General features: G+C 40.9%; 2 protein-coding genes across 3 annotated transcripts in view; one reads left to right on the top strand and one right to left on the bottom strand.

The window, feature by feature from the left end:
* Positions 1-25,541, top strand: part of LOC132906722 (one cut domain family member 2-like) — a 262,308-nt gene that overhangs the window by 125,761 nt on the left and 111,006 nt on the right. The window lies entirely within an intron of this gene.
* LOC132906741 (caveolin-3-like) overlaps positions 1-25,541 on the bottom strand; it is a 165,073-nt gene that overhangs the window by 37,112 nt on the left and 102,420 nt on the right. Inside the window, exon 1 of one of the 2 annotated variants that reach the window (XM_060959208.1) lies at positions 21,790-22,262. The exons of the other annotated variant lie outside the window; for it this stretch is intronic. The gene's annotated coding sequence lies outside the window, so the exon portion shown is untranslated. Of the gene's footprint in view, positions 1-21,789; positions 22,263-25,541 lie in introns of those variants that run through there. 2 annotated transcript variants of the gene reach the window in all.

The following is a 25,541-nucleotide window of genomic DNA, read 5'->3' as shown; positions in this document are numbered from 1 at the left end:
AGACCATTTACATTTCATATTCATGGTACATATCAAGCTTGTATAATCATAAAATCTTATTAGATACTCAAACCTAATTGGTATTACGTAAATGTAATAAATACAATGATGTGCGAATACTATTTGTATCCACTGTATATATAGATTTTCCATATGCAATATTTGCCAATGAATAAAGCATCCCCGAAACAGAAAAGGATCCACGACTCAGAGAGAAGCGCAAGTGTGAATTGCGCAACGTGCGCGTAATCAGCGTAGCAAGAATAACGAATGTCTTTGAATAAACTGCAGAAGGCTGGGAGGCCTAGACACAGATAGGCAACGTCCGTGTGATGCAAATAGCAAGAGATTTCGTAATACGGTATTAATTGACGTTGCCGCGTACCATCGCGTATTATGCAAACCGCGCGAAGTTTCAGCTACTCGTCGATCCGATCAGCGAATTCCGAATCCTTTATTACATTTATACCTTGCAATTGCGTAGACACGTTTAGACAAATCGCTTCTGAATCGTATCCAAGGTGAGTAAACCGGAAATGCATTGGGATATACGCATATTTTACTCGAATGTATTTGACACGACTGACCTGGTTGACGTTAATGGGATTAAGATCGATATATAGTTAGAAATTCGCAAGATATTTGCAAGATTCGAAAGGTTAAATCGAACGACTACAACGAAACAAATTACACAAACTGGTCCGACAACGAATAAACGTGATGATCGTTGAAACGTCTTGTCCGGACGAGCAATAAAGCTGCCACGGCTAAGGACTTAATTCGCGGGTCTCAAAAATCGCAATAGTTGGAGAATCGTCATCGATAGCCGTAGGGCCGAACGAGAGAGGAGCAATTACGGACCGATCTTGGTGCTATTGTTGTTGTCTGGGCCGGCGTAACGGGCTATATTTTACCGTTACCGATCACGACTCGTTCTGATTCATTACAGATCCGCTGGTACCGATCGATAACTCACCTACACGAATCTAACGCCGACCACGGTGTTTCGGGATACGGTCCGTTAACAATCGACAAAATCTTTCGTCTAACGGTGTCCCGGTCGGCTTCTAAGCACGTTACGCAATCGGTCTTGTAATACCGTGGCCGCCCAATCGCGAAACCGCGATCGACCTTCGCGATCGTCGTGTCAAATTCACGCTCTGAATGCAGATACTGATATAATGGCGATGGTATCGATGTCCAAGAACGTTCCTGAAGTTTCTACATAGAACCACAAGATGAGACGATAAAGCATATTGCGCGATGATAAAAGTGATAAAAGGCTACAGACGTATGAAATAACAAATCGCTGATATACTTAACGTGTTCGCTATCATAAGAGATAATTGAGCTTATTGATTTACATTGAATTTCATTCTTAACCCATCGTCGATTTTTGATGCATCGTCGTGCTCGTTCTGGCCCGGATACGCTCACCGGCGACTGGCGGCGACCCACATTACGTGGCACGATGCGCACCGCGATGCGATGCGATGTGGAGCAAAGGTGAGACCTCTTTTTAGAGAGCAGTCTCGCCGGAATCACGAGGAGACCAGCCGAGAGCTGGACGGCTCCCTTGTACAGGCATCACCGTTAAGATACGCATCGATAACTCGCCTGAAGCCAGCCGTCCATTCAGAAGATCGACGGCCCATCGGCTCGCTATTTTTGGATCGCGACTCCTCTTTCTTTTTTCTGCCTCTTTTTCTTCCTTTCTTTGCATGGTATCTGTCTCGCGACGCTGGTCCAAGGAAGCCTCTGGAATCAGATTCGTTGTTCCGCTTTCGTGCTCTCCTCAATTGGCTGCTTGAACTGAGCGCATCAATATCGAGTAGCCTGGATGACTGTGTTAAATTTTCAGATCTATTGAAATTTAAACGATCATAAGAGGTTTATCGGTGGATTTATTAAATATTCTGTTTTAGGCTGCTGGAATGATTCTGTTGGACATGTAAAACGATTCACGTGGATTTGGAACGGTCAGAGACCGCTCTCGTTCAGTTACGCAACAAACGAGAACGAGCACGACAACGTAGACGAGGACGAAAAACGACGACGACGTAATGCCAATGGAAGTCCGGCAATTAGTTAAGAAGACGAGCAATCGGCTTCCTGCAGCTCTTTCATCGACGTTGATAGGGTGACCGTCGACGATGAGGCAACCGGCTAACGGAACACAGACTGTTAGGCAACCGGGGACATCGTGCTCGAGACTCTGTTCTCTCTACCGTCTCGGACAACTGTTGCACTGTTCTCGTGCGAATAGATGATGCAGAAGTTTGGAATTCTAATCCCTTTGTATTGTGATCTTACCATTGGTTACGCGTGTCCGAAGTAGCTGGCTGGATGTAGAAATTGAGCGATGTGTGAAAAACACGGAACATTTAAACGCGTAGAGTGCAGGGAAAGGTAGCGCTTCAGACTCCTCCAGGCAGTTTTGAAATTGATTGAGATAGGAGAATAGTTGTTACTTCGTATTTTTAAAGTTAATTGCGCCAATACGAGATTACAAGGCAGAGGCTTAGATTTAAATTGGTAACTTTTCTTCTTGGAACATTTGTGTACATTTCGTTAAAAAGTTTAAGGTCTGTTAATCCTTGTCGTAAGATTGTTCCATACTACTGTCGAAGGTAGGATGGAAGTTAAGTACGTATCTAGAGTTTGATTGGTTCACAGTAACGGTACATAAATAATAAGAGAAATTTGAGAGAAGTATTAACAAACGACTGGAGAACAACGATACGTATCGCCCTCTTAAGGAATCAATATATTACGAATTTGAAATAAATATCAAAATATTTAGAAATTAAATTATCCTACTTCCTTTAAATAATTAAGCATTTACATGTGCATATGTGTTTAACACTTACAAGTATCAAAACATATATTCGTTCAATTTGAACAGATTCGAGATATTTTCTGAAGAAAATAAGAGCAACACGCCGGCTGATTAACGTCAATTAACGCTCTCTTTCTCCTGGTAATTATTTACCACGGTTCAATTAACATTCCCCAAGCGGTCGAGGCGCGGCGATCTCGCGTAGCGTTCTTCAAAAGTTTCGAATGATTCGAGCAGAGGCGAGTCCTTGCCACAGGAATGCGCATTCCTTGTTCGACTCAGAGCCAAGGCTGCCTTCTCGACGTCTTCCTTTTCGATTTCGTTCCAGGAAAGCGCGAAACCTGGCAGAAAATGAGCGCGCCCGGTCGATTCGTGATAATTTCGCCAATCTTCACGGCTGGAAACCAGGAAACGCGGCACAAACGTTTATTTATATTCTCAATGCCATATGCGTCGCGTATTCTTATGGGCGAATCGTTGCTGTCGTCGTTGCCCATCGCTTCCTGTTGCTTGTGTAACAGTTACGCGCTATCATGGAGGTCGTGGAAATGAACTGACATGAATATAAAGAAGCCACGAGTTTCGTCGAGTAATTGTTATTATATACAATATGTAACAACCCTAGTTAGCAATTGCAAGTATCATACGAAATGTGAATTCGAAATTCTACGCTATAAGGTTTCGATACGACGCAGCATTACAAAGATTGGGATCAACAAAAGTTCTCTGGCGATCGAGCACATACGAAGATAGGCATTCAGGAAATACGAAGGAATCGATGGATCGGTTCAGGGTAAAAAAAAGAAAGAAAATAGGTAAGCTGAGAGGAAAAAAACACAAGGACAGAAGCGTTAAGGAAATGCGGAGGTGCGTTTGCACGCAAGCGCGCAAGAGCACGCGGGAAACTTTGTGACCCATTGGCCCAGATAGCGAAAGCAGTGACGCCTTGCTCGATCCACATCAGAACTCGGCTATTGCATTCCCGTCTTCGATTGGGTTTGAATATATTCGAATTTCAACGATCACCAGTCTTTTAACTTACCTGTAAACGTCACCTGTAAACGACGTTATCGAACAACTCATTTTGATCCCTTGCAGTTGGAGGGTCAGTTGTAATAAATAAAGTAAGATCTTTTAGTTGTCCAACAGATGCAACGAATAGAGGTCTTAATACTTATGACCGTGTACAGTAAGAAAAGTAAACGTTTTACTTATAAGCGATAACTCGAATAGGTCTTCGATACTATCAGATCAAAGGACTCTCGAATAAGGACCTAGTCATTTAATTTTCGCAGCGTCGATTAAACCATCGGATTAGGCAAATGAAGACAAACGTCTCGACGAAATCCACGGTGTCATATAAATATTCGTTAGGATCAGAATACGTTTAATTGGAACACAGGAAGAGAACGTTGTCCCTGATATTTGCTCACCTCTGACCGGTATCAGATCGCGCGGATAGAGGCTTGTTACCAATGCACGCCGCGTTTCATGGTCAGAATTTCCATAGAGAAGCCAGGGTTATCGCTTGAGCGCGGCATTTTCCGGGATTACGTAAGCATCCAGTTGTCGCTTGCCAACGCGAAAAAAGGATTACGTTTGTCGAGATCCTAACCTGTCGTTTTCCGTTTCTTTTTCGAATCATCGATTCACGTACACGGACGTCTTTCAGGAATGAATCCTCGATTCTCGGGAATGCAATTGCGTCGACAAAAGGGGCGCGGATCATAGAATTTTCGTTTGTTTAGGATGACGTTTTCGTAGCTAGAAGCTTTTTTTAAATTCGATTCTGACAAACACGAGGAATACTAATCCCAGTGAAGCATTTTGACAGTGAAGATTCTTAATTTCGCGTGCGGGTCGAGTATAGTCAAGGTCGATTCGTGTTACGTAATCCATAAGCGAGTATCCATTTGAGACCTTGCGCTTCTAAAAGAAAAGACGCCATTGTTTGCGTACATGTTCGTGAATATTACGTGTATCATTAAATATAGGGCAGTATATAACGAATACGTAGCGCTCCACGTGTTCCTAATCGATTCTTCTCGGTATATTCCATGAATATGAATAGCAAAAATGTTACATGAATATAGTTTGGTCAGAACTGTAGTACTTTTATGGCGAATATACGAAACGAGGAACAATAATTGACTTGAAATTTCCTGTAATCTGACGCGCGAAACGCGTGGACGAATGGCGCGTGTCGTCACGATCGATCCTATGTAGAGCGGAGGACCGTTAGAATTGTTCTCCTTATTATGCAAACGACTCTCCATCGTTTTCTTCAACCATGCACTAAGTTTTTACTTCGAGGTTTCCTCGAATCGATGTACCCACGTTGAGTCACGATCGATGCCTATCGTCAAACCATCGACACGAGATTTCTTTCCTTTGTCGATGGATTAAGAGATCAAAGTATCGGGAAACGATCGACGAATCGTTTCTCGTGTCAGAATATTCAAACAGAATTCTAGATCCTATGAATACGATGATTGTACCAGAGAATGAATGTAATAAGGCGATTACGTAACGTGATGATTGATAAAAGACTCTTGAAACAAGAGTCGTGTAGGGAATACAATACATTCAATGCTACCGTCGCGTATGTTGCGCGTGTACGAATAAAGGGCGCCCAATCGTAAACCAACTGGAGGTGATCATTTCGCCCACATCATATTTTAAACGTAATTGGTACGATTCTATAAATTATCGATAAGAGATACACGTGTCTCTCTTATTTTGTTTAAAAACGATTTAAGGACAAAAATTTCTTTCAGGACAGCCTGCATTTGGTAGCAAAATAATAACTAAGCGGATGGAATGTAACAAAGAAGGGAAAAAGTATCAAAGTAAAAGCCAAAAGTGAAACGAAGGAAAAACAAAAGAAACAGTAGTGTCGATCAGAGTCGACCGTGATATATCCTTGACAATCTGACAAGGACTGGCAGCCTTCCGCTCGATAGGCTCCACGGAACAAAGCACAACAGCGGGGAAAAAAGGCAATGGCAGAGAACGTGCGGGCTGGTGCAGGCCGAGGATTTACCTGGCGCGATAAATTCAGGTACGCAAGGCCGCGGAAGCCGTACACGTAACTCTTATAACGCGTTGCATGGCTCGAGTCGTTTGTTCTTTCGCTCGTTCCTTCGTGTTCGCGTTGAACGACACGAACGAGAGATGTTTCTCCTAGTTCGAGGTCCTTTGGTTATGTAAATCTAGCGGAAAACGATTAACGCGAAGTTCGCGAAACGTTCACGTTCCATGAAATGTACCGTGAAAAAGAGTTCGATATATTCCCTATCGTGCATTATATGAGTCGTTTAGAGCTATACAGAGCGAAAGCTACGAAAGTATTCGAATACTTGTACCCAGACACATTTATGAATATATTACGTGTGTCTCACGAAACATTGTGAAATTTCACTAGCGATGTTACGAGGCTATACTGTCATCATTATATCGATAAAGTTTGAGCCAAATCTGAAAATATGTATAGAAATTACAAGACACGTATTTAGTAAATTTACTACATATATACATTTCGTCACGCTTAAAGTGGCTATTCATACTTTATACTGATATTTTACTAAATAATATATCCACGATAGACAGTGTGTAGTTATCATATGTACTTTCGAATTGGTTTTAAATTTTACCAGTGTAATTACGGTCGTGTCTCGTTGGGATGAAATAACTGTTACTAAGAGGAAAAAATATTACGTAGAAAGATGCGCGTTTCAATTTTTGGTACAATAAATAGACGAAGCCTTGTTTGCATTTGGCAGAGATGCTTCGGTATACTACGTCTTCATTTTGTCACAACTATGTCTATCACGTTTAAAGATCAGAATATTGCGTATTAAAGAAATATTCTATTCTTTGCGCGCTTAATTTTAAATTGCTTACAGAATTTTTGTTACACTTTGCAGGAAGAGAAGCAACATTTGGTAAAGTGGATTTAGGTTTGATGGAAGTGGTTAAGTAGGTAAGAGGTGAATTCTTCAGGTATACACATGTACATCGTAAAGATTACGTTTGCTTAGGAACTCGAGGGTTCTGAGAACGCATTGCGTCATCTTAATTCGCGAAAATATAGTCAAATGTAGTCCAAGAAACGTAAACTGCCTCTTTAGAGGCGACGATAAAGGTGCAATAACACCTACTCGAGATTCTCCGAATATTATAAGGAATCGTTTCCGGCTAGAACCTCGAGTAATTAGAAACTATTAAAATTAGAAACTCTATCGCGATGATTCATCGAAGAAATTCCAAACATCCTACACTATTCTAGCAAAATGATATGAAAATCTACTCGATTGTTGGCCCAAGGTAATCAGTCGCTTAACACGACGTAAAGTGCCTTTACGATAACTCGACTTCCAACCACATTAAGCATTTCCTCTCGAATCAAAACACTGGTTATTTCAGGCCCAAGGAATCGAGAATAGGGTTGGGGCCAGCTGCATCTGGACGAATCGGGGCTGGCAGGTGATGGCCCGTTATCAGAGTTCTCCGTCTGCACCAAACGAACTGCTGGCCTGTGAACGCGTGTACCGACCTGTACACGCTTATTATGTAACGATGTTAACTGTAAATATTTACCGGACCAAGCCCCCACCCACGGTGGATAGTCACTGGCTCGTACTCGCGCGAGCAGGCTACAGAAAAGTAGACCGAAAGAAGTGGACGTGGCTTGGTGGAAGTGGGGTGGCTAGATGGATTCGCGGCCACGAGGGACGGACCGGAAGGGCGGCGAGAGGAGAGGACCGTTTAAAAATACCAAAGTGGAGCACTCCGCTACGCTCCTGGAATCGATTAGCAGCGAGGGGCCTGCGTGGCTACGCCACTGTTCCAACAAGCGCGCTGTATGGAAATTTTGAAATTAAAGTAATCGGGCTCCCGATTACTTTAAAATAGGGATAGAGATAATTTGGTTAGAAGAGGATTGAGATCAATTGTAGTTGAAATTTAGTTATCGACGTATCTTAAAATATTCGTTACTATCGTACAATGGTCGTCGATATACTGGAAAGGTATATTTTCAAATACTATTGCTAAAACTAATAAATTGAAATTTTCATATGCATAGTGATAATACTTGAAAATGTATCTTTCGATAACAAATAACAAAGTAGTGTATAGGCCGTACCGTTTCTTTCTATTCATCGCGTATTAAATTGCTACGAAGAACGTCCAGAAATTAAATTTTCTTCTTTCTAATGAGTTTTAATCGATCTTTCTTCGTGCTTTGATTTCTATGGTCCGTGGTTTGTCTCGGAAAGATCTATTTAGATTCCTTCAGTTGAGATACAAAGCAAATTACTCACGATCTATCTAACCTCATCTGACTAAAGTTTGTAAAACGGTAGATTTGCTCTTCGAATTTACAGAGGAAATCGAGTATCCATTAGTACGACGCAAACCGAAATTGCTTTTCAACCGTTGCGTTCGCAGTGCATATTACGATCGTGGAAGAAGCGATCCAAGACGTAATTTATTCTTCCTTTTCCTTACAATTTGTTTTTCTGATTGTAAGTTAACTGTCTTTGCCATCCCGTTGGCATTCGAAACTTCGGAATCGACACTGGCATTGAGGAAAACTTCCGGAAAACAGTCACGTCCAAACAGATGTCCTCGTGCTGACTTCTCTTCGTCCATTTTAAATAGAAAAACCCAGTTCCAGGGTGCAGTGGTACGGAAATTCTATTGTTCCTTAATCTCGATTGATATTTGAATTATCAATAGATAATGAAGATTGGGCAAATTTATTTGCCCCTAATCGTTTCACCATTTGGCTTGATCATATATTTCCAACTTCATTGAAAACTATATTCTTTGTCTACACAAAGATCATTTAAAAATTATTGTAGACATTTTCAGACCTGAAACAAACGTCTTATAAAGTTTTAAATGCTTAATTAAAAAAAAAAAAAAAAAAAAAAAAAATAGAACTTTGTTTCAATTAGGAGGATACGGAAGCGTGCCAATGTTTCTGGTTTCATATCGTCGCTGTATACCGTATGTTATTTAAACGCGGTATTCAGACTTTTGTGCTCAAGCGGGAACATTGCGTTGGTTATATAACACACGTTAGATCGTGTCTAAGTGGTATCGGAAACTTAACCGTGTTTGTACTTCCATTAAGATGTCTGTTTGTCCTGTTCCGAAGATGGAGCGAGTTTTACTTTGGAAATGTAATTCAGAAATGTAGAATCACAAAAGCTAAAAGCAAAAAGAAAGCATCGACAGGAAGAAAGTCGAACGAAACTGATCGATATAGACAACGATCCATGTTTCAACGACGATGTGAACAATCACACGCTCCTTTATCATCTTATCGATACCAATTTCCATTCCACTAGCATTGTAACCGAGGCAGGATTTCAAAGACGGCTGAACGTGACCTTCCGAGCGAAATCCAAACGATCGCGGTAGCGCAGTGGCCAATGTCATTGACATTGACGAAATCTCGGGACCTGATGAACCTTTTAGAGCAGCCTGTACGTTACGTTGGGACCGTGGCTTGTCATGTAAGTGTTACATGTGCACTTTCTTCCAAGGAGCGCGAGCGAGGCGATTGGCAGCGGAGAGAAAGAAGGAGAGGACGATCGCGTGAAAGTTGCGACTTGAGCAGGAGGATTATGGCGGTCGGCGCCTCCGCCGCGCCGGATCCAGGTAACAGCCACCTTCCTACGAGCAACTTCCTTCTCGCATTGAACTTGCGCCTCTGCTCTGTCAAGGAAAGATCCTGACCCGGAATGTGCGCAGGAACCACCAAAACACGATTTCACAATCGTGACGTGTCGCTGAACTTTCGGACTCGGCCTGTTACGTTCGACGTGATACTTTCTTTCCGCTTTTTCTTCCTCCTCCTTCTTTCCCTGCCGCTTTTATCCGCGTTGTTACGGTATTTGAGTCTCGATAGAACTTTTTAGTTGATGGTGAATGGCCTTTATAGGTTACTTCAGAGGAATTGTTTTTTTTTTTTTTTTCATTCGAGACGTTTTTACCTTAAATCGATCTACTTTGGGATTCTACGAGTCCAGAAAAATTTATGCTCTTTCTATAAACGAGGAAAAATTATCCTCTTGAACCGCCTTTGATCTTTTAATTTTTTCTTCAAGAAGATGTGAGTCTAATTTCTAGGGTCTGATTTCTGATTGCAAAATTACTCCAGCAGGCGATATTACGGCAGTAGGTGTTATCGAACTCGAACAAGGGAATCGAACGAATCGAGAACGTAGAATAAAATCGTAAAAGAGAAACACGATCGTTTGAAAATTTTGCGTTTTCCACGCTTGTGTATGTACGAATGTGATCGCATGGTACGCCACTAATCGTTGTTCGTCGTGAACCGCTAGTTGGTTCAGTTACGAAACGAGATATACTGGGATTACGAAACGAGAGGTCGTAATATCGCGCGGCGATGTAGGCGATTCGATGCCGAGAGCTCTCCGCGCGTACCGTTAGATTTTCTCCGCGATCATTGTCACACTTCTCGAACGATACGCCCGTTAACCCTTTATGCTCTCCGTATCCGCTTAAAGCTCCTCGATCGTAATTCCACTTGTAAATGGAAATTGTAATTTTTGAAATAACAAATAGCAATTTCACCGACGATGCTAATATTCTTTAGATTTATGGCAGTTTTGAAAAACAGAATATTTATTTATTTATTTATTTACGGAGTATTTCACTCAACTTCTATCACTTGACAGTTCGCGATGTTTTTCTAAGGTTTATAAACATAATAGTCTTGAATTACGAAGCAAGCGGGAAATTGTCAATTGCGAGAAAATTCTTCAAGAAAAAGTACATAGTCGGCAACCTAGAATTTCTACTTTTCCGTAGATGTTGTAAACTTCTGTGAGTCTCGCGTTAACAACAAATTATCGAGTTCTAGAATGGTAAAAACCAAAGAAAGTTTCACACGGGCAAGTCAAGAGAACAGGTTCGGTTCGATCGGTTTTTCAACGATGTCGCCATCGACAGCAGCTAGAAACACGACAAATTTCACGGGGATCTGTCAATCCAGTTTGTTGAATCGTGATGTTGAAGCACAGTCAAAGTACAACGGCCTCAACAGAACCTCTTACATAGCATCGAATCTTTTCGCAGTTTCTTCTATTATTCTCGAACGAACGCGGACCGTTTGCGATGGAAACATGCAAACGAACGAATGTGAGAACCTGCGCGATAACGACTGGGAAAAAGAGGAAGCGTAAAATCGCGATCGATAAATAAACGATCCACTATGCTGCGAACCGTGGATCATAAATTACGCACGCTATGACAATGTTTGAATTATTTTTAAATCTTCGTAATCACATATTCCGGCTGACCGATTTTTCCAATTTCTGGGATTTCAAATTTCTAAGTTTTCAATTTTTAAAATTTTTCAAAATTTTTCAAATTTCTAAGTTTTCAATTTTTAAAATTTTTCAAATTTCAATTTTTCAAATTTCTAAGTTTTCGATTTTTTAAATTATCCAATTCTTCGATAATCTAATATTTTGGTTCCTAAACCTTTCAAGCTTAAAATCCGCAAATTTCCAAATTAGCGAATTTTATATAAACTAACGATTATGCAATATCACGGTTCGATTCACTCGCGTTGAACCTAAAATTTATCAACTAAAGATTCCGCTTCGATAACATTCTAACGACCGTCTATTTTCGACGTATTTGGAAATGTTGAATTCGGAGCAAAAGGAGGAGAGAAGTAATCTTATGTTCGGTGTTTTTACGAAAGATGCAGCATCGTGGAACAAAGTGTTGGAATAACTCGTAGTCGAGGCTAGTCAGTGAAGCGTCGCATCCCCAGCTAAATACGCCTCGCATGGCCGCCGAGGGAGGCAACTTTCACGTACTTATACAGTAATGGCAGCGCGTTAAATGTAATGCATCGAGCCTGGTCTTACCTCACTCCATCATTTCCAGCGGACTTTCCTTCGCGTCGCTTACTTATTACCTTTCTAACTGCCACACCGGTTGAATTTCTTCGCGGAAGTTTGACCGTGACGAGGTTAAGATCCCCTCGACGCTTTTTCCGCCGAGAAACTGCCTACAAGTCGATTCAAAATCTTTTACGATAGAGGCTACCTCAGTATCGATGGTACAAATGAAAATTTGTCTAGTACATGAGAGTTTGACTAATTACCATCTAATTACCAACTAATAAACAACCAGCAGAAGACGATACATTATATGCGTAAATAAGTGAAAAAATATGTGTAAATAAACAATAAAAGTTCTTCTGTTTAAGGTTCACACGAACCTAATCAATTTTCAAGTTTCATTTTCTCCGAAACGAGAAGCGTTGTATGAAAAATTTTGTTCTGTATCTTTTTCGATTAATTTTCACACGTAAAACAACATCCTATCGATTATTCCGAAATTAACCAAGTTCAGGCACAGCTTGACAAATTTTCAAACTCGACTTTCTCAGAAACGAAATCTTAAATAAACAAATTTTATTCTATAGCTTCGACTTGCTTTTTTATGTAGAATCACCCCGCCTCGTTTGTACCATTAATATTGAGACACCCTACATACACGTAGAATATTCTTCAATAAGCTGAAGTGATAAATATAAAATTCTAATGGGTTCACCTCGTCTTCTACTAATCTAAGTAGATTATGTATCGCGTTTCCTGTTAAATCAGCAGGTATCCTAATACTTACGAGTGGGAACGTATTTCATCGAAATTATTAAAGTAATTGTTCTGTCGTTGAATCGCTTTGTGTATAAAAGAATTGCTGCGATCTGGTGCTTCGTTACACGAACACGTTTTCTGTTGCGGCATATCGTATCACGAAGTCTGCAGAAATAAGAATGTTGCTCGTGGAATACAGGACTTTTTCCATTACCTACGTGTCGTTTCAAAGAAGAAACCATCGGCAGTCAATCGTTTACACTTTACACGTAAATTTAAATTAGAAAACCTAATATGGTGCGGCGATGATCTTTCAATTTTCAAAGCTTCGAAGATAGGTTAAACATTCTCTGGAACTTTTTCCGCTGGTGAAATTGATTAGCATAAATTCTTTCGACCGATACGTGTCCCACCGAAAACGATCTTCCCTGACATCTAACGACCGTTGGTAAACATAACAGTACCGCAACCGCTTAATTCGGCACCTTCTAGGGATAGGGAACACCGTTAGTCGACAAGAGGTCTTAACGATTTCGTTAAATCTATCTTTTTGAAATGTCCTTCCTAATACGTCCTAAACTAATCCAGCCACTTAGCAAATACCAAAATCGAAGAAAAAACATCTTTTGCCTTATCGCTGAAACGAGTATTGCGTTTGAACTTTTGAATTCTATTTTTGTTACTTTATGTACGCATGCTATGATATAACTAATGCAATTAATAAAGACAATTTTGATTAATTACGCAACTTGTTTCATAAATCCAAAGGTTCTAGATTTAAAACCTTAAGTATACGATTTTGTACGAGTGCCATGTACGTAGATCGAATTCATCGTTCCTATAAAAATAAATATTTTCTAGCACCGATATTTAATATCAACGGATCTTTGACAGTTCAAATGTAAAATTGATATTTCGACGAAATGTTTGGAGATGCAGCAAGCGGTCGATTTGTTCGGTGGTCCTTTGATTCGCGATGAGTAGCAGGGTCGAGGCCACGGAAGACAAGAATAACAGCCGTACGTCTAATTGGGCTTCGCGTGCGACGGGCAAGGTAGTGACCTTGATCTATCTCGTAACGTTACGTCGCGTCACAAGGAACCGTACGGAACCCGTTTTCGGGCCTGTCCCGTTACGTCCGCTGACAAGGAACCAGGTGTTTCGCGTAACAACCGACAACGTGGTGGGAGGCAAACGAAATCGTTCACTGGTAAGTCGCGTTCTGGGAATTGGGCCGCTTTGTGGACACGCCAGTTTCAACATCCAACTTACAACTTTACGTTCCTATCGTTTAACGAGCTATTCTTACTCCTTTATGGAAATTTGATCGTTTCTACTAGAAATCGACTTCTAAATCTTTGTTTCTCGTTTATTAAATTATCGGTGGCTAAGCAGCGAAATAATACGAACATCAGAAGAGAAAAATATTACGATAAATTCGTTTTTGTCAACTTTTCGATTTTTAGGTCACTCGACGGCTAAAAAAGAAAAGTAGCACTTTACCGACATATGAAAAATAGAAGATTCGAAGATACGAGCCCAATCACCCATGACCTAGGAAACCGATCGAAGGTCAAATTCCTACCCCAAATGCGACAATCTCGCCCTTGGTGAAACCATTTGTCCGAACACCCTGACCAAGCATGCTGACGATGATGATCACGGATGTCCTTGCCGCGGTTTTCCGTTCCGTGGTGGTGAAACGGCGCGGAACCCGTTTCGAGGCAGTCCCGTTACATCTATCGTGGAGGAACCAACAGCGAGAGAGGCGCACGGTACCGCGAGAGGATGAACGAATGAACGAACGGCGCGCAACGAATGGTAGGATGAGGTGGAGTTGGAGAGAAAAGGGGGTTAGTGGGAGGGAGAGGAACGTCGCGGAGCCAGTTTTCGAACGGTCCGGAGAAAGTGGTGGCTATACATTTACTGACCTACATTACCCTGGTTTCGTCCCCACCCCGAGCGACACCCACCCGTGAGCGTGCCGCCAGCGCACAAATTGTCCCGTTACACACCGGCCGCACGTACACGTCATCGGCGTGACCCACAAAATGACACCCCGCTGCACGTCCCGATCCTCTCGCCAGTAAGTTATACCCGCCCGACCACTGTCTTTTATTCCAAAATTATGTCACGCGACCACGCCGAAACCAAAGAGGATCCGCCGATCCGTCCATCGGAGGTTCCGGAACGGAGATGAACATTTCAATGAGATTGGAAAGGTAGAGGTGTATTTTAAAGTGAGAAATTTTGATCACGTTGTGAAAGTTAGTTTATCTCGATTTAAAATAATGCGTGTATTAATGGTGTCAGGAACGAAGTACAGACATCAAGAGCTATTTACGTGCCCGTACCTAACACGCAGCTCTAACAAACATGGTCGCAATAGGCTCAACCAACGTACTGCAGTCATGCTGTACATGTGCACAACTACTTGTCAGCAACGAAGTACAGTAAGACTCCGCTTGTCTGAATATTTTGTTAAAATTTTAGGTTTCGACTGTATTGGAAGTCGCGTGGCTACGATCCGGAGCTGTTACGGCGTCGTAGAAAATACGGATGAATCTAATGCGAAATCAGCAAGTCGCGAAAAATGTAACCATAGACCTCGTAATTTTGATTAATAAATTCGACGCAACTCAAGCGATAAAATCGTGTGATAAAACGAATGCAAAGAAGTTTGCCAACGTAAACTCATCAGCTTTACGTAATTCCTAACACAATCGAGCGAACAAGGTGTGCTTGTTATAATTAGAAGCGGAAATCTCATGAGACAGAAAGAATTGTAAAATAACCGGGATCGGAGAGCCAAGTTACTCTCGTTTTTTCCTCGCGGGCCACCGCGCCAAGATTGATTTTAATAACTATGCGACGCCGTTATCTGCTTTGGTATCGTGATGGCGATACAGCTAGGGAGCCTTGGCATTATTTTCTCGCTTCGCGGTAGGCGCGTTACTTAATCGAGTTATGAAACTCGCGCGTCGTACATTATCGACTAAACGACAGATTAGAGCGGCGAAACGGAGAATCGAGCGATCGAAATACGGACAGAACCGTCTCTGCTCTGCCCTACTCTCTTCCTATGGCATTTGCAGCGAATGTCGTCAATCGCAATCGTTGCTCGATTCCTTACGTAGCCTTTGCAACAAACTTTAGTTTACGTCGTTCTCGACAGTTGATATCGTTCGAAGATCATAGAAAAGTGCATGATATAGTAAAATAGCGTTATTCGAATCATTCATACATCATTCGAGTCATAAAATTCAACGTCAAATTGGCTGAAGAGATTTTCTAATCCGTAGTTTCTTCATAGTTTCATAGATATATTAACTTTAACCTCGTGCAATATCAATATTGTAATCTTATTCTGTATCAAATCGTTTGACATATTCAACACTGAGAATGACAAACGTGATAATGATCGTGAGATAAATAAACTTATTCATCGATGGGCTCATCCTGTATCACGATTGTGATCCGAACACAAACCCCAGAAGAATCGCACGACATAATCTCTCCTTTTGTTCTCCCGTGTCAATCGTGTAGGAGCGTATTTTCTTTCTTGTACCGCGAGGAAGCCACCTTTCGATTATCGTCAGCGTCGTCCTCGATGATGTAACGGTTCTGCACATTCGCCCTTGACCACTTTTTTTCCTCATATCTCGACTCCCGTTGCACCGGATACGACATACTTTCTCGCCTCTCTCTCTCTCTCTCTCTCTCTTTGTCTCTCTCTCTCTCTCTCTCTGTCCATCCTTTGGTTCTTCCTTTTTTTATTTTAGATGCAAATAACTCCTTTATCGCCTCTTCGAGCGTTCATGATTGGGAGAAAAAACGCCTCGCGGCGTGAAATGGGACGGTTTAACCCTTTGGCTTAACATACCTATCGCGCTGGCTACGTCGCAAAGGATCGAGAGAGAGACTTTATTAGGTCGGGACGGGGAAAGTCTTTTCGGTTCTCATCCATCCGACTTCTAATTTATTTATCGGTACACCGTACAGCGATGCTTAATTAACCGAACGGGCAGCCGTCATTTCGTTCCACTGCTCCGTGATCGAAGCGTCCCTATCGTTCGCATTAAACTACGTTTACCGATGCTCTAACCGGGGCCCCCTTGCACAATCATTTTTATTCTAAGGGAAAGGAATTACGACTTAATATCTTCCTAAAGTTTTCAAGTTCTGTAAAGGTTCTTCGCTTCACAGCGCTTCGTTACAGTATTAATGAAACTTCAAAATGTTTTCTATAACATGCATAATACATTCGTGAAAAGATTCGGCAAGCGTCTAAATATTTTTGTCAGCCAGGTATACATACACCCGGTGGATACAGAAAATATTCTTCTTTCAGTTGTAATAGTTGCTCGGGAAACGAATAAAACGATAAGCGAAAAGATAAAAATCCACCTTTGACACGATTAAACTCAAAATTGGAAGAAACAATGCAATCTTAACTCATTTAAGGAAACTTTCTAAATGACCGCGACACGATGGATCCTGGTAAAATCCCATCGATTTGATATTCTTCGACCACGAAAGGAAACGCAAAACCAGATGCGGAACAAAATACGATTCGTAACAGAGGTAGAAGTTCGAGAATAAACCAGGAGCTCCGTTTCTTCGGGCAGCGTCGATTCCACGAGTGTGTCCGTTCCTGTTTCTTTTCTTCCGTCACGATGGGACATTGAACCACGACATCCGATTCGAGGTCGAGAAGAGAGTCGGGGGCTCGGGTAAAGTTAGAAGTTCTTGGCTACTCTCCCTGCCTTACCGCGTCGCGACGCGGTATCGGATCGCCACTTTCTCCTGCGGTGAACGCAAACACCTCCGTCCAATCGATCAGCCGTCTTCTTCCTTTTTCGATCTTTCCTTCTTTCCTTCCTTTCTTACTGCATACAAGTATTCCTCCCCCCATTCTCCTTAATTCATATAATTGATTAGTCATTCAGTTAATTGATAATTCGTACAATTCGCCATTAATTCGTTTATATATGTTTTAAGAATTTGAATTAATCGTCGTTTAAAATTCTTAGAAACGTCGTCCGTTTAGTTTCACAGTCGATGAAGTTACAATTTCATTTCCTGCCGAGAAATTCTCTTATGATCTCAAAAAATATATCGACCTTTTTATAATAACAAATACGAAACACCGCATTTTATGAGAAACGGCAATGCACTGGTGCCACGGTAATTCTGAGTCTACCATTTGTTACTCAACTTGATTTTAATATTAAATATCATAATATCTGACAAAATTCGCATTTAGAGTATCAGGCACGTTCCAGAAGAGACCGCCCCACAATTCCAATTCGTAAAACGATACCTTCCCTCGCGAGAAGTGTCTATACTCGTTTTCAATTTAGAACTCGATCACGCTTCAATTTCTCTCCGACAGAAATTCCGACAGAAATTGCAAAGTCGCAAGGGTCCCCGAGTCGAAATCATTGAGACTAAATCTCAGAGACGATGATAACAATCACGGCGCTAATTTCCATCAGTCGCGAGAAACGAAGCGAGCCGGAAAGTTGAAACGAGGGAAAAGTGTATATCCCCCGCGAAAAAGAACAGGCGACAACTGGATTTTCTTGCGAGATTTCAGCCTCTGCTTTCACTCACGCCGTGTCTTAATTATAGAAATCACGATCAATGGGATCGAGTGTCGATCACGCAGATTCAGGGTAACACGTTCTGTTCCCAAAGTGTTTCGCTGTCAGAGACCGAGGCTCCGCTCTTATCGAACGTCCTAAGATCGTCGAATCTGGGTCACAGTGGTTTGTTTCGTGCCCCACATCGTTTTTATCTTCTCGTGTCGGTGACATAATCGAGGCTACGGCCGAACGGGTCAATGGGTGCCGATAAGCGCACGATTTATGGGTGATAAGAAGAAAAATAGGAAAGGCGCGAAGATGACTCACAAAAAGCTATTTTCTAGATATTTTTTTCTATATTTCTTCTGATGGCGAAAGATATTTACCAACGTGGAAATAACGCAAGAAATTGCAGGATATTTCGAGATGGAGAAAGTTTCTTTAATTTATTCTACAACGACGATAAAGAAAATACGAAAATTCTGTTCAAATACATACAGCTGTATCGCCTATTTGTCTGTCGTGTTATGTTGTTCATTGGAACTTTTGGGTTTAACACGTGCCCAATTGTTTTTTCCATGATTCAACACTTCCCCACCTAAGTTACATTTTAAATTTTCCTTTTCGTACATTGCACTATATGCGCGTCGATATTTGGAAAACGGAGCTACCGGTAAATCCCAAAATTTGTCCTGAAATAGAAACAAAGGAGGCGATACATCGAAGTGACGAAGAGACGACGAAGCGACTGATCCACTTTGTCGTTCGAATAGTCAGAAGAATTCGATATTAGTCACTTTAAAGGTGGAAGTGGATGATCACGACCTGGAAATCTTGCAGTTTATGTCGCGAGCTTCGTTCTTCTTTCCTAAAATTAGAATACATCGACGATGATGGTTGGTCGCTACTCGAATTTCCTTTTGTGGATTCATCTCAAACGAGAAAACTACAAAAAAAAGGTCACGTTGCAGGAAACACACGTGAATCTGGCGTTGACAAATATCCAACTTTCAGTCATTCGATGCTAACTTGGAATTATTTCTGATTTCATGACGCGAGACGATTCGAGCACGTTCCTGTTGCTGACGAACGTGTTGTTTGCCAGCCGAATTTTTTCGTGTTGTATCTCGATTACGATATTACGAAACAGTCATTATGTAACGGAGCGTAGATTAGGTGATAAGTGGAACGGAATGCGACAAGTTTACGAACTGGTATAAAATAAAGAAGACAAGAAGAAAAAACCACAAGGAAGGAATAAAGACGAATAAGTGGGGACCGATATAAAGATTCCACTTTTGAGTGGATCTTGAAAAATGTTATTTTTTCACGCTGGATAGCATCTATCGATCGAGATTAGATGTTGCATACGCTGACAATAGCACGATAATGGGTTCGAAGTACGAGATCGTTAACGTACTTTGATTTCCATGAGAATAATTATGATAGAATCATTCGAGAAGTGCGTGATCTGAACAATCTCAGCTAAAATAATGGCGAGGATGGCGTTTCTCTCCCGAGAGACAATTTTGGACGGCAGCTGATCTACGGGATGTCTGTCTTAATTCAACGTGATAAAATATCCCTTAATCTTTAGAGGCTGAATGAACGTTCCATAATGATATCTTCGCAATGTTACTTATAAACGTAACAATCAATTTACCGTTCGTTTATCATAAAACTTGTCCACTCCTATGAGAAGATATCCATTAGCACTTTGACTGCCATTTTGGTCATATATGACCGGCCACAGTTTCTCCTGTGACGCCACGGTGGTCATTGGTGAACTTTTTAATTTTAATTGTAAAAATTATATGAAAATTGACAGTTGGGGCATTTTGAATATAACCGATAAATAGAAGATACTTTGAAATAAAAAGTGTCCCATTGAACGATTAAACATTTTTATTAGAACATCAATAAAAAAAAAGAGAGAACAAATCTTGCGTCTAACGGTGCACTGTGTCTGCATCCATATCTTTGAGAGGTAATCCACGAATATTGTTATAAACACGCTTTAAAAAATAATCGTAAATGCTGCTTTAGAATCGTATAATTGAAGTTAAAAGTGTGCACATACCTTACTGTTATATGTAGAATGAGAAAATACTGTTTGTTAGTATCTTCTACGCGTTTCAACAATGTATTCTGTACGTTTTGCTTACGACGAAATAACGAATGCGAATGGTTTGTTGAAATAAACGAAGCTTCGTTACAATATGTCGCTATCAACTGTTACCAAGGCGCCACGGTGGTCACCCATGACCTGTAGTCCTGTTTTGCGGCCAAGTTTCAGGACAAAAATACAACACAAACAAGAATACACAAAAGCCACGCTCCACTGCGACTTAAATCCAAAAAACAAAAATAAACACAAAAACCGAAAAACCACGACACATAATATAGCATGGCTACGCCGTACCGACGCGTATCGGTACTTTTGCCTAACACACTATACTCAAATTCATTGTTTATTGTGAATCTCAAAAATGTATAAAAAAAACAAATCTTGGCAAAATAAACGATTTAAAAAAAAAATAAGATAAACGGTCCATTGGAGAAGAATGTTGTCTTACATCACCAATTTATTATTATTTTGCCATTATATGCTTTGAATAATAAAAATACTCCCGTATGTAATAACGCCCGTTGCCAAATACATGCTGACAGTTTACCAATTTTTAATTCGTACAATTGTAGCGTATTCGGATAACTTGTAGTTAATGTATTTCTATTCCTCGCAAGAGAAGGATTTTTTAAAAAGTCGGATAGATAGCCTGCGTATCGATATATCGCTCCATCGTCGAACGTCAATTTTGGAGACTTTTCGAGTGTCTCGATAAATTAAAAGAAAGTGATCGATCGAAAGCTCGATTTCTGTTCGACACGAGACTTCTGTTACGCAATATTTCTCCCTCTTGAAATATTAATCGTAAAATCTCTCTAGTAATTATACTTCATCGAAAGATCGTTTAAGGTTCTATTTATTGCGATAAAAAATACTCTGATAAAATCTTGAACTGGTAAGAAGCACATAATTCGAAACATTTTCGATATAGCAACAGGTTAAATCGAATTAAAACTCCAAGAGGCTCCCTTATCGATGCAATCACACGCGTAGCTCGTTCAATTAGTCGGTCATCAAAAGTTTGATCGAACGTTACGATCGATTCACCGACGAATAGCTGGCCGATGATTGCGTCGATCGCAAAATCCGAGGCAACTAGCTGCTCTGCTCGTTACGCTCCGTTAGAAAGCATCGTGGAACACTCATCGTGGCCTCGTTGCCTGTCACGACCAAGACCAACGATCGAACAGATCAAGATTTCCGAGCAATTGATTGGAAAACTAATCGAGATCGCGTATTCGAGCTTCTCAATCTTGACTCGAGCTTCGTTTTATTGGGATTCTCGGAATTGTTCTTTTAACATTTTCTCAGATAATGTTAGCAATGAATCGAATTGATAATTAAACGTAGAGTATCTTAAATATCCTTCAAAATTTTGCATAATCAGGAACCATTTTGTGCATGGATTTAATGCATCGTGTAACAACTCTTTATGGAAAAACTTACATATACAATGAGTTTACATATACAACAATACGATGAATCTATTTAAAGATATTTATAGACAGATTTTCCATGCATTTGATAGAACAGCAACTTCTGCAGCAACAAGCTACTGTAACAAACCTCTATGCAACCTACCGTCACCAGTTGAAAAGTAAGAAAGTCGCTTCCCTTCGTTACATCACGCCAAACCCGAATCTTCGTCACGCTCTCGTCGATCCGCTTGCTTTCTTCCCGCTTTCCCTCGATAGTAATGTCCAATGACTGAAATCGAGGGTCACGAAAGGTTCGAGACAGTTCATGTTACGCGTCAGCGTTACAAAAGTATTCGATGCCCTGTTTGGACGATCGAAATTTGTTGGGCAACGATGCCGTGGCGACACGTAACGCTCGTCGCTCAGCCGGGTAACGAGGATAATATCCAACGAGGCTCGAAATACAGGCCACGATTAGAAAGGCCCCCGGTTTGACGCTGGAGCACAACATTATAGCCCGGTTCGATGGTGTTTTCGCGCGGCAGTCTAGTTTCAGGCCAAAGTAGGCCTCGTCGCTGCCTACTATCGTGCCACTTGACCCCGATACACCGCCGTGCCACTTCTCTTTCACCGGCATATCCTTCGTCCTTTCCCCTCCCTTCTACTCGCACCTTACGATCCTCAACATTCTACCTATATATATATATATAACTTTGCAAATTTTATTTAGGAAACTCGTACAAAACCGTATATATTTTGGATCTTTAACTTTTTAATTTATTGCATTTAATTCCTTACGTTATCTACCTCTCCTACTTTTTCTTTCTTGCCAATGGATTATTATGAGAAACGAGTGCGTGTATGTAGTATGTGAGAGCAAAACTTATTCAACGTGGCGAAAATAAACGATCTTTATACATAGATCGTAATACAAATGAAAGAATGGCATAGCAACCATTCGTTTAGTATAAGTGTCCGCTGATATCCTTTTCTTCTCTTTTCTTTTCTCATTAACGGTATTTTTTAAGAGTTCAATCTGAAATATAGACGTGCCTCCCTCGAATATGAATTAAATAAGGAAATAATTATTACAATAAAGGATCGTTCCCTGTTCTAGTTAATTGTTTATAAGCAATACTTTCTAAAACTCGTGAATCGCTTCATGGTACCAACCAGGTTTCATACCATTCATTGATCACCGACATAATTCAGAAATACGATCCTTTGTTTTGCGAAGAAAACGTGCCCTTGTACTACGTAGATGTACGTTGTATAGAGTAGATGGAAGATACAGAGGAATTTTTAGGGAAAGAAAGAAATCGCGTGGGTGAGCCAGATACTGTCCAGCTGGAGCGACGATACGGTTCCCAAGATCGGTGTACGCCTTTTATGTACACGACGAAGTAGCAAGATGTACCGATTCGGGGGACAATACCCGGTGTGAAACCTAGACGAGTTCGTTAGCCGTAGTTGGTGCACCTTGTGCGATCCGTATATGGTTTTCGTCGATGGGATAAGATCGATCGAGAAGGGAAAACGCATGGTGCGTGAAACGACGAAGGATCGTGGTACTGAAGCTTCGTCTGCGTGTATTTTGTTTTTGATAAATCGTTAGAAATACGCTTTAAGTAGGATACAAATATCTCAAAACCAAGAGACGATTACAGTACATTGTAGTTCAATTATATTACAATAATATTCATGAACTTACATCGACGTGCTTAAAACCTGGCCGTGAATGGTGTAGCAAGTGTTATTTCTTTCAAGTCTTTCGAAGTAATACAAAATAGTTCCGGTACTCAAAGACATCGTGTTTAATTACACAAATAGAAAGTTTCATCGTATATGGTCAGGTCAGCATTTTTGTTGTCTACATAAAAATACGTTAAATTAAAGAGAAAAAAAAAGTATATCGAAAGCGTCGATCTAACGAAACTCTGTTTCAAATCCTACGTGTTCGATCAAAGACCCTGGAACCAGTTGCGTAACAAGAAGGTAGCGATGAAGCATCGACGATCGGAAAATCAATGAACGGAAAGTTCAGAGGGAACGGGCGAACGCCACGGCTGGCCCTGAACTTGAATTCGGCACACAGCCGGGTTGAAAACCACTCGGGTAATAGGGTTCAACGTCTTCGAAAGTTTTTCGAGAGTGTCCCACGGCCAACTCTCTCGAAATGCCACGGCTCGGACGTACGCATCATCCGGCGCGGCATTACACGCGACGACGTACGTGAATTACGCATCGTCGATCAGGATTTCGAAATCAGAGTTCATTGCCATCGTTCCCTACACGTGCCTTCTATTTACACGTGTTACACTCGCCTGTTCGATCGATATCGTTCGCGATATAGAAATTGAGCTGGAAAAAAGAAAAGTACGATACATATGACGATGTCGAAGTGTCTTGAGTTTAGAGGTTGATGTTTGGATGCTGACTCGATAGCATTTCTTTGATATTTAGGAATAATTAAAATTGAAATTGATTGAAATTAGTCAATTAATCGGGTCGACCTTTAAACAGAAACGTACTATAAATATTCAGATACTTTTTATCTAATTTTACCAAATTTCCTGCGATTTTGTCACTTGTATCAGTTTTCTCCTGAATACATGGTCGAATACATAATGTTAATGATATGTATACCTTTATAATATGTAGCAAATGTTCTTTAGCGAAAGCATTGACCATTTAACTGTTAGCTGATCTCAGCTCTATATATAGAAATACAAAGAAGATTGATAACATTTTAAAACAGATCGTTTGAATTATATATAGAGTCGCAAATGTGTAACGATTAGGATCTTCGTATATATCGACTCCCGATTAAAATTGACTCTTTGATTGGTATTGTCTTCTCCTCTCTGTTTTCTGTAGTTTGTATAAACATTTCCAAGATAAAACGCCTCTTCAAACCTCGCTTTATCAAGCCTTCTTTCCCTAATCTTTTAAATTGTAAGATACCTTTCATTTCAAATGAAAAATGCTCGAGCTTGTTTTAATCTACACTCTTTGATTACATTGTCATTTAGTATTAATAAATTTCTGAATGTTCTCAAATATTATTGATAAAACTTTAAAGTTGTCCACGCTCGATTTCTACGTAGCAAACAATCAGTTTAGAAAAGTGATGGAAATAATCGCCGTATCGAACTCTCTTTCCTTCGACTGAACGTTGTAACGACGTAACTGGAAGTAACAAGAACTCGAGGAAACTAAATCGTTCGCAGAAACGATCGAACAATCGAGATCCATCAGATTCCGTTTAATGGAAGTCGAATAATGGAACTGGAATTACGGTCTCATCGATGGACCGACGCGAAGCGACGAGAGTCTCGCTCTCTCTCCTCTGCTGGAAGAGGAGAGGCTCTCTCAGGGACCCGGTTTACTCCACTTTCTCCGCGGAGTACGCGATGCTTTTCACATTCTTCTTGCGCGCGGGCGCACAAGCGCGATCGGATATGACGTGAAAATCCCGCGCGGCGGTTTCACGTTCGAGATCAAAACTTTCTCTCCGGGGAAGTGTTGTGCCGCGCTGGTGCATGCGCCGATAGAACGGACCAAAAGTGGGTCGTTGCAGTGAAAACGTCTCTCCCGGTGATCGATTATCGAGCGACGTTTCTGATACCTCGTCAGTTTGCTTCTTTCCTTTTTTTCCCCTTTCTTATCGAACGGATCGATTTATCGTATTTGGAACGATAATCGCGTTCACGGTCACAAACGAAAATGTACGTCGCTCTTGCGATGTTCAGAAAAGCGATATAGACATTTTGTCAAGTGTAACATCGTACAGACACTTTTAAAATCGAACTTTTTGCGGGATTATAAGAAACACCTCTGCTTTATAGATCATTATTAATAGAAATGTATTTTTCTAACATTTATTTTTATTTTATTACTTTGTGAGTTTCGTCT

The sequence above is a fragment of the Bombus pascuorum genome, chromosome 5, assembly GCF_905332965.1.
Source record: "Bombus pascuorum chromosome 5, iyBomPasc1.1, whole genome shotgun sequence".
Taxonomy (NCBI): Eukaryota; Metazoa; Arthropoda; class Insecta; order Hymenoptera; family Apidae; genus Bombus; species Bombus pascuorum.
The sequence above is the reverse complement of the archived record's forward strand: the minus strand, read 5'-3'. Positions and strand labels throughout refer to the sequence as shown.